Genomic DNA, 11,388 nt, shown 5'->3' with positions numbered 1-11,388 from the left:
TCTTCCATAAGACTTCTGAGGTCTACAGAGCAGAGGTTGCCAATAGGAAACAACGTCTTTGTGGCATTGTCAATTGCATGTTGGTAGAACTTTGTTCTGTCTTTGCTAGTTGATTTGTCTAATGCAAATGTATAAGGAATACCTCCAGTTCATTAATAATGTGCATGTTAATTGCATGTTAATGATCTCATTTGTATAAATGAGATTATGTATCTGTGTACACCCTTTTCATAGAACTTACAGAAATTCCAATGAAATCATATATTACACCCAGCTCTTCACAGAAGCAGTCTTTAAAGTGGTAAGCAGAATTCTTTCACTATATTCTCTTTGATTGTTTCCATAGATACATGACATAGAACTTACAGACATTCAATCATTCTATTTGATTGTTTCCACAGAGACATGACATTTCCACCTCTGACTTGATTGGTTAATGCAAATTACATGATATTGACTGTGACTAGGCACATTTAGAGTGACACCCAGATATCACACAAATCATTACATACATCTTCTTGAATATTCAAATTTTCAAACAGATGGGGTATTATTTTAACAGTTTTGTATTCAACAAATGTTCTAACAAAACATTTCTTATTTTCAGATAGAATCTGCACCCTTTTGGTGAAATTATTTGACTGTATTCATCATATTCATCACTGAGATTTAATATAATATTTGATTCTTTTCAAAGCTTATAGAATTTATTTCAAAAGGCATGTATAAAATTGACACATATTATGTCAATTTGAAATATTTTCCACAGGGAATGAAAAAAATATGTCATGGCATTTAACAAATCAAACTAGTTGACAGATATCTCTGACACTATGTAAATTATGCTACTAAAGTCTATTAGATGACATTTACAGAGATATTTATAAATATTTATCTATTATGTTTCATTGTGATGTATTTACATGAATGTCTAGCAAGATTTAAAGCTATGAGGTAAAAAAAAAAATAGATAAAAAAAAAGGCATACTCATGTAGCACTTTACAATAAGGTTATTGGTAGCATTAGTCAATGCATTAATTAACATTAACTAAAAATGAGCAATACTTCTGTTACAGTATTTATTAAGCTTACTTCAAATACAACTTTTCATTGAGATTGTGTTAGCTCAGGTAACAGATACAATTTTGACTTGTATTAGTAAACATTGAAATTAACATTAAGTAAGATAAATAAATGATTTAGAAGTATTTTCCATTGATAGTTCATGTTAACTAAAGTAGTTAACACATGTTAACAAATGGAACATTATAAAGTTTACATGAACATAAATGGCACATGCAACATAATGATGATGCATGTGTTTGGTAATGCATTGCATTTTATTCTGTTAAATGCATATCGTAACATTCAATATTTCCCCAAATTCTAAGATAAAAAACACAACATGAATGCAAAGACTAATGGTTCAGCAAATCCATTAATCTATTCTTTCCTGGGTGTACTGATGTTTTCTCCACTGGTGATCTTTTCATTGTTTAAGCTGACCCCTATTTAATAAGCTTACAGAGGTCAGATGGTCTGAAGCTTAATGGTGGGGGTGTGATTTGTATAGACATCTTAAAACACACACACACACACACACACACACACACACACACACACACACACACACACACACACACACACACACACACACACACACACACACACACACACACACACACACACACACACTGTCTGTCACACATGGTCTCTAATGAAATACTGATTTATTTGAAAAAAATCATTCAAACTTCAAAAATGTATTTTTTTTTAAACTTATTGTAATGCTCCACTGACCTATTTTTTTAGGTCATTGTGTTATGAATGACAATGTATGTTTTTCATTTGCCAGTGTTATGGTGGAACAAGCTTATTTTGAAGTGCGTTCCACTTCGTGAAGTGGACGAGGGAAGTTTATATGAACAGACCCTCGCTCTCTCGATTTTGACCGAGGGAGCATGTCTACTTCATGTACACTTCAGGCAGCTCCATATACAACAATGCAACACGATTGTGACGTCAACGCATATTGTGTTTAATTTATCCCACCACAAACAACTCTATGATATATACATTTTTTTATTTTTTTATTTATTTAAACAACTCAAACACACCTATATACATAGAATGCTGCATTAAAAAATTTCGTAAGGGAAAAAAATAAAAAAATAAATCAACCCCATAGTGGATTCTAGATCAAGGGCTTAGCACGTTCCAATTCAGCCTATTGTAAAGGTTCCGCCAGTAGTGGGCACTCATGTAACGTAAGCAATGACGTACATCCGAGTGAACGAGACGGAGGGAAGTTAGCGAGTGAAGAGCATGACATTTTTGGACTGGAACGCAGCCTAATGTTTGGCCAAGATTCTTTTTGGTAATCTAGACTGTATGAAGAGTTTTGAAAAAGTGGCTTCAGTGTTTACCAATGCTTGTCAGCAAATGAAAAAACTGTAATAATATAATATAATATAATATAATATAATATAATATAATATAATATAATATAATTGTAACATGTATGTTATGTGTTCCCCCCTTCATTATGTTTCATTTTGGTTTAGTCCTGTGACCTAGTTTCCCCCCAGTCTCTTTGATTAGTCATTTCATTCACCTGTTCCTTGTCATTCACTCATCAGCTCCCTTTGTTTGCCCATGCATTTATACCCTGTGTTCTCCCTCAGTCTTCGTCTGTTCACGTTAATGTTATGTTTAAGTGAGTGCCTCCTGAGTTTTTATAATAAATACTGTTATTCCTCTTCGTCATGCTTTTCACTACACCACGTACTGTAACAATAATATAATTAAAATAATATATAACACATTACATTTATGATTCTCTGATGTTGATTATAGTCACATGACATGCAGATAAACAAATAAAATATATTATATATATATATACACTCACCTAAAGGATTATTAGGAACACCATACTAATACTGTGTTTGACCCCCTTTCACCTTCAGAACTGCCTTAATTCTACGTGGCATTGATTCAACAAGGTGCTGAAAGCATTCTTTAGAAATGTTGGCCCATATTGATAGGATAGCATCTTGCAGTTGATGGAGATTTGTGGGATGCACATCCAGGGCACGAAGCTCCCGTTCCACCACATCCCAAAGATGCTCTATTGGGTTGAGATCTGGTGACTGTGGGGGCCATTTTAGTACAGTGAACTCATTGTCATGTTCAAGAAACCAATTTTCGAGCTTTGTGACATGGTGCATTATCCTGCTGGAAGTAGCCATCAGAGGATGGGTACATGGTGGTCATAAAGGGATGGACATGGTCAGAAACAATGCTCAGGTAGGCCATGGCATTTAAACGATGCCCAATTGGCACTAAGGGGCCTAAAGTGTGCCAAGAAAACATCCCCCACACCATTACACCACCACCACCAGCCTGCACAGTGGTAACAAGGCATGATAGATCCATGTTCTCATTCTGTTTACGACAAATTCTGACTCTACCATCTGAATGTCTCAACAGAAATCGAGACTCATCAGACCAGGCAACATTTTTCCAATCTTCAACTGTCCAATTTGTAGTGGAGATGAGTGGTACCCGGTGGGGTCTTCTGCTGTTGTAGCCCATCCGCCTCAAGGGTGTGTGTGTTGTGGCTTCACAAATGCTTTGCTGCATACCTCGGTTGTAACGAGTGGTTATTTCAGTCAAAGTTGCTCTTCTATCAGCTTGAATCAGTCAGCCCATTCTCTTCTGACCTCTAGCATCAACAAGGCATTTTCGCCCACAGGACTGCCGCATACTGGATGTTTTTCCCTTTTCACACCATTCTTTGTAAACCCTAGAAATGGTTGTGCGTGAAAATCCCAGTAACTGAGCAGATTGTGAAATACTCAGACCAGCCCGTCTGGCACCAACAACCATGCCACGCTCAAAATTGCTTAAATCACCTTTCTTTCCCATTCTGACATTCAGTTTGGAGTTCAGGAGATTGTCTTGACCAGGACCACACCCCTAAATGCATTGAAGCAACTGCCATGTGATTGGTTGATTAGATAATTGCATTAATGAGAAATTGAACAGGTGTTCCTAATAATCCTTTAGGTGAGTGTGTATATATATATATATATATATATATATATATATATATATATATATATATATATATATATATATATGTATATATATATATATATATTAGTAAGGTTTTAATTCGAATTGTTTGTATTTTTAAAATATTTATAATCATTTATTTATTTAACATTTTTATAATTTCATTATTACCTTTTTAATCAACTTATGAACTCCATGGGAACCCCTGATATGAAGAAATACATCAAAATGAAAATTCAGTCTTTATTTACTTACCATCATCTCATTCAAAATGTAAAAAAAAAAAAAGAAAAGAAAAGGTGTATAGTGTTCAATACTGTCTTGGTGTAACATGTACCATTTAATAAATGTACCATTTTTTTATGAGCACAGGTGAAGAATATTACACTCTAAGAAATGTCCATAAAAATAGGGTGTTAATCATGGTGTTAATATGAAGGAATCATGAATTATACATAACATTGTGTTGTGTTTAGGGTTAAAGGTAATGTCCATAAATTACGAAAAATACTAGTACTTTCCCCCCATTTTTTTTTTTTTTTTTTTTATTAATTGTTTTCTCACTGTGCAGGCAAAAATGGTCTTAAATTTCAATCTGTTTCTCATACAAAACTGTCACAGTACTTTTGCCTACGTACTTCTTTTGTGTTCCTTTTGAAAAAAAAAAGTTGCATACAGGTTTGGAACAACATGAGTGTGAGTAAATAATTACATAATTTGACAGATCTGTTCTTTTATTTCCAAATTACCTCAACTATTAATTAAAATAACAAGCAATTGTACCCACGTTCTGTTCTCATGTCTTTCTAAAATGAGGCCATTTCTATGCTATTGTGTCCTACAGGAAGCTGGTGATCATTAGTAGTCTAGAAAGCAGAGGGTGCTCAGAGCTGTCTGTGACAAAACAGTCTCAGGGGAGGACTTCCCTGTCATATACCCAAGAGCTCTTTTAACCAATACATCTGAGTCCACAGCTGAGCTTTCCCCATACAGTCACAACAAATCAGATGAAATGGTTAAATTAATTCAATGAAATGTAAATGAATTCAATTAAACAGATAAATTAATTCAATGAAATGTATAATAAAGGATCAAAGGAGGTTACTACTGATTCATCTAAACCCTTTGGTGTACAGGTATTGGATATATAAAGGATGATGTTATTTTAATGTACTTCGGGATACCCTAGTTGGGTTTGTACCATTTGAACCGAATAGTGGATCAACTGCAGGCCAGTAAAGTTGAAGTCTGGCAGACGTCCCTTGTAAAAACTCCCTGCAGTATGTATTGCTAACTGATACTCCAAAGAGTTCAGCTGCTGCTTTTCACAACATAAATCACCAGCTACAGTCTATAATTGAGATGTTTCTGGACAAATTAATAGTGATTTTTATATCTTCGTTGTTGATCATTTTCTTTTGTTCTATTGCAGAATGAGGTGCATAAAGTGAATAAAATATATTGTATAAAAATAAAATTTAACGGTTATATAAACATTGACAGATCCTTTAGTGAGAAAAGACTCTTCCATCATAGGTCACTGGTGTTAGTATAGCCTGTGTTTAGCTTTAACCATCCATTACATCCATCGATCTCTGTCAGATTCCTCCCGCCCATCAATTATGTTAGTAGGCTATATCCCACATTACTTCTGCAGCTGAAAGAAGCTGACTAATGAGATTTTTTGATGAACAGTTCTCCATGTTCAGTCAATCAGAATAAAAATAAATACAACTTACTTTTTTCTCATATTATTATTTATTTGGCCAAAGATTTAGGAATATATATTTCACATTTTGGAATATATTTAAAACTTAAAATCAATGTAAACTGCTGTTCACAAGCCACTTCTGTAATGGGATATATTTCATATATTAGTAAAAACAAAAAAAACAATTATAATTGCCAGAACTGATTTATATTTTAATCCTGCCTTCACGTGCTATTGGAAATGTAGTAATTCCCACTTCTGGAGTCATGGGTTGAGCTCATTGCATTCAAATTTTGGCTTGAGAAGGCGTGCATGTCGATTGTTTTAATTAGGAAACTAGTATTTACGATAATTCTGATAGCATGTGAAGGCAGCGTAACAGGTCTATATATTCAAAAGTCGTGACAATGCCACATATGATATGTTTTAACCTGTTTTACAGGTTTACAGTTTTTTTCAATTGCTAACATACTTTTGAGCAATCTGTAGTTACATTTTTTAAAACTCTAAACACAATTAGCACAACATCTGTCTGTAGTGACTATACCAATAACACAATTAATTTTGTTTTCACACAATATGCAGTCAGTTAACGCATGTCTAAAATGCTTACATTTTCTTTTCACACAAGCTGCCCCCATATCAAAATCATCTTTCTGGTCTTATTTACAAATGCTTAAACACAGCATGACAGAAATAAAGACCTAATGTTCCAAACAGTAAATATAGTATAAAGCCTGTCATTCAGCAACTTATTCAGTTGTGTTTGATCTTAGTTTTGTTTTCATGGACTTTTAGTTTTATTAGTCACGTGATCCTTTGTTTGAGTTTCCTGCCACTCATCAGTTTCCATGGACACTAATTATCATCACAGCTGTTCATCCTAGTTCATCACCATGTGTAAGTTCCTCACCTTCACTCATTGTTTGTCTGGTCTTGTTTGAGTTAGCGTTTGAGAATTGTGCGAATTGTGCGAATTGTAGTGATGGAAAACCGATGCTTGGAGGAGGGCAAGAAAGAGGAAGAGGAGAAGGAGGGCAAGAAAGGAGGAGGGACAATATTGCTTGTGACGTCGATGAAGTGCTCTAGCCTGGCCTGACCCAGCCCAAAAACAAGAAGAAGCACATTGATCACATGTTTACTCCTTTGATTTTTGTCCCTTTTAGTATTGTATACTGTAGTACAGTGCATTATAGGCTGTATACTGTACAATGAACAAATTGTATGGCCCTGAACATTGTTAACAGTACCATTTGTTACAGCACTGACTGCTCAATAGATTTTGACAGGTTGCAGGTTCATATCAACAAAGAACAAGAATTACAGTATCACAGAGACAAAGGACAAGTTTGTGAGATGCAGGGTACAGTACTGTAAAAATAGGGGTACAAGGAGGAGGAAGAACAAAAAAAAAAAAAAAATTGCAAAGAGTAAAGCAGAGTAGTAATTTCTGATAAATTTTGAGCTACTATGATAGAACATGTTTTCGTTCAACAAAAGACAATGACGGAAAAATATGAAATTTGTTTTGAGATTAAAAATTTACTTCTCCCTAGGAACTATATGTTTCGAACAATGTGTTTTCTATTTTTTGGTGTATTGTTTACTGACTGCTTGATAGTGTATATCATTTTGATCACTTTGTTTATGATTTGAGAGCAGTGTTTGATTTTGAACACAGGTAAAACTGTTTTGAGGCAAAAGTTTCATTTTGCAATGTCAGAGGTTTTGTAACTAGTGCTTGAAGATGAGGTTTTGTGTTTAATGTTTTCAGAAAATGGAGCAAGGTTTCAGAAATTGTGTTTCAGCAATTGAGAAAAACTGTAAATCTCTATATCTATATATATATAATATTTTACCTTTCCTTTAATGTGCAGTGTAGATGTTTGTGCTTGTAAACATAAACAGTCTGCAAAGATACAAAGCAAAAAGTCCACGCCAAAGAGAGTGAATCTCTCCAACAGAAAGCACTTGCCTGAAATGCCTCGTTTGTAGTCCTGCTGTTATTTGGCGTAGCTAAAGTGGATATAAAAAGTCTACACATCCCTGTTATTGGCCAAAATCTATTTCAGATTTATGCTAAATATGTTGTGCGGCTTAAGGAAATACATTTTTCAAATTGAAAATATATTTTGTTTAAACCTTCAAACAGTACGTCATCATGTAAAATATTTCTATAGTGCCTGCCTGTGGCCACAGAATCAATACTGCACAATCAAAGTGTGCAATTTTATCTATCGAAATCACAAACACATAACTAGTCTAAGACACATACACACAACCATGCATATGTAAAATAGAAAGTGGAAGTGAATGAATGAACCCAAAATAGAAACCATGGAAACATAAGAGTCAGTTAATCACCTAAACAAAACCATCAGTTTCTTTGATTTAAAGCTCCTTGGAAAAGGGGTATACAGCTTATACTAAACCTCTCTTTGGTTAGTTAAATTTGCAATGCCTAAAGCCGATGAACGAGCATCTGGATGCAATCTCAGATGAAAAGTAATTTATCTCTAGACAGAGTATGACAACAGGTGCTAGACCAATGTAAATTATAAGAATATATATATATATATATATATATATATATATATATATATATATATATATATATATATATATATATATATATATATATATATATATACACACACATTAAATCATGTAAATCAAAAGTATGAACCTGTAAGTTAGCATAACAAGGGCCCTTTAAGAAAGAAAATAGGGTCCATGTTAATTTCATGTCTGTGCTAAATGTATTTCTCAGTCTGTGCTTTATTTGGTCATATACAGTATGTTATATGCATAAAAGTACTTTCTTTGGTAGATTATTATTGGTATTATGCAATATGTTGTACAAAGTATTTTCAGAGTGAAATGAGCATACACAAGTAATTGTTCACAAGAGACCAGACAGGTACAGTAGATTAAAAAAGTAAATGGACTGACTCTCTACAAAATCAAAATTGACCCTGTGACAAGCTTTGACATCTGTGGTATACATATTATCTGTAGGTTGCAAAATGTATACTTTTATAAAAGATTAATACTAGAATTATGCAATACTATAAATTAGTAATTTACTGGTGAAAAGGAGTTTTGTTATTTGAAAGATTAAATGAGATTACATATTCCAAGAAATGCAAGCAATGCAATATTCTGCAATGTACTCCATAGTGTGCTATGTCATGCTGCTGTATGCCTGTATTTCCCATGGACACTGCAAGTTGTTGTTGAATTATTCAATAAAGCAAAATTAATAGGAGGTCTCATTCTGATGATGAGCACAGGATTATCATTCTTACTCAGTAGTACTTACACATGTGTAGAGAAACAGTTCACAGTCAATAAGGTTTGAAGAATATACATAAACAATAATGTATCAACTTAAACTGCATGTTCACCAATGGTTTGTATAAATAAATTGTATTTAAAAATGACAAATGCAATTGATTTAACTGAACTCTATTGACTAGTTGATAAATTGTAACCCTGTCTAGTGTCACACTTTGAAGGTTTTGTAGTTTCTTTGATTCATTTTTACAACGTCATGCTGTCTCCCTCTTCATTTTGGGATGAAAGCTGTAATACAGAGCTTGCGTGATGCTCTTCTTTGTAAATTCGGCAAGGCCTTGTTCAATAATTCAGACTAACATTTTCTCAGAGCACAGTGATTCAAGATCCTAGCGCTCCAGCTACCATCAGCTTGCCATTATTACGCCTCACTGGACTAAAGGTAACAGGCATCCAACCCCCCAACTCACTGGAGAGCAAGAGTGAGAGGAAGGGACATAGAGAGAGAGAGAGAGAGAGACTCACATCATTGCTGAAAGCCCACCACCCCCTCAAATGAAAACTTCAACTGTATGTTTTGAAGTGGATGCGGGAGTGTAGCAGAAGAGAATGCGACACATTTGAGTGTTTAAGGTTGTTTCACAATAAGCTTTCTCATCTTTTTTTTTTTTTTTAAAAAGTGCACCTATTATGCTTTTTCAGATATCCCTTTATAGGGCACTCATTGAAATACTTGGAAATTCTAAATTTCAACCATAGAGTGTTATTGGAGGATATTATAAGACTTCTAAACATTTGTGAGTTTTTAAAAAAATATATTTTTTTAGGTTGGAAATCAAGGGCAATGAAGTTACCATATATGGTTCCTCGCCAGTCTAGGGTAATGTTTTTCCCTTAAAAAGTGTATATATAAAAATATAATAAAAACACATAAACTTGTTACAAACATAAAAATATTTATTTAGTAACATTTTAAATTATTATTAGGAACATTTTAAATTAAATTATTATTAGGAACATTCATTAAATTAATGAATAGGGTATTCATTTATGGTTTGTGCTCCTAAGAACATCTAATATGATTCATATTTTATAAATGCACATTTGTGCATTTATAAATGTTATAAATAAATGTATACATTTATAAAAGATCTGTACTACTGATCTTTGGTATGGTCAAGTACTGGTGGTACCACTTATTTTAGCAGTAATAAGTCTCACAGTAAAAAAAAAACACCAATACATGGCATTTAACTATGATAAAAACTGTTTCAAGGGCATAAAACTTACACATAAAGGGTAAATATATAATAAGAAGTGCAAAATATCATTATAAGTATTAAAAACTGTTATAAAGGTCATAAAATTGACCAAAACCACACATATTTCAATATCTATGGCAATATAAAATGTCTATAAATGTGTTACGTTTCCCACTGGATCACTTTATAATGTTATTCAAACCTGTGATAACATCCAATGCACTAGTAAATACTATTGTCCTACGTTATAATCATAGACTGTGGTTATAATGCATTATTTGTAGAAAAAATACCCTAGTACGGCTTTTCTATACGCATAGGGCGTATGTCTAAATATGGACATTCTCTAATCTTACGTGAACAGGGCGTATGATCAAATATGGTCTCACCATTTTTCATGCCACAAATGTCAATACTTTCAAGAAATCTATGCAAACAACACCTATCTCAACATGTTGCACAACTATTCAACCATAGAATGTGTGAGTTTCATCAACTCACAATTTTTTGTTTTGAAGTTATTAGCGCTGATGTGGGAGTAGGTAGTAGCGCATAACCTCACTTTCCAATATCCGGAACGACACTGAAGTTTGAAATGCTCCGCGCAACTTCTGATTGGTCAGATGCCATCATGTGACTATCAGTGACGTAGCCTGATCTTCGCTGATTGGCTAGTAGAAATCTATGCGCTCATATGACAACGCAAACAGGCAGGGGAGACTCAGTTTGAATGCGCGATTAAGTTACCAAATATGGTTCCTCGCCCGATAAAGGGATATTACCATGTAGTGGGTAATATAGCTGTTTGTGGTAAAAGGTCTGCAAAGTTTTAAAGATCAAAGTCGTAAATGGGGTTACTGTCTCCCAGAACAAAGAATCAATTATGAACTGCCAAAACGAGTTGTCAGTAATTCCAATCTTACTTCAGTTACATTCATATGTAACGATGTAACACATTTGCATAATGCCTGCTTATGGTCTTTGGCTGCCGGCGAACATCGTTTTCTTTGACCCTCCCTCAAACACACTGTAGCTGG

The sequence above is a fragment of the Squalius cephalus genome, assembly GCF_949319135.1.
Source record: "Squalius cephalus genome assembly, chromosome: 2".
NCBI classification, from domain to species: Eukaryota; Metazoa; Chordata; class Actinopteri; order Cypriniformes; family Leuciscidae; genus Squalius; species Squalius cephalus.
The sequence above is the reverse complement of the archived record's forward strand: the minus strand, read 5'-3'. Positions refer to the sequence as shown.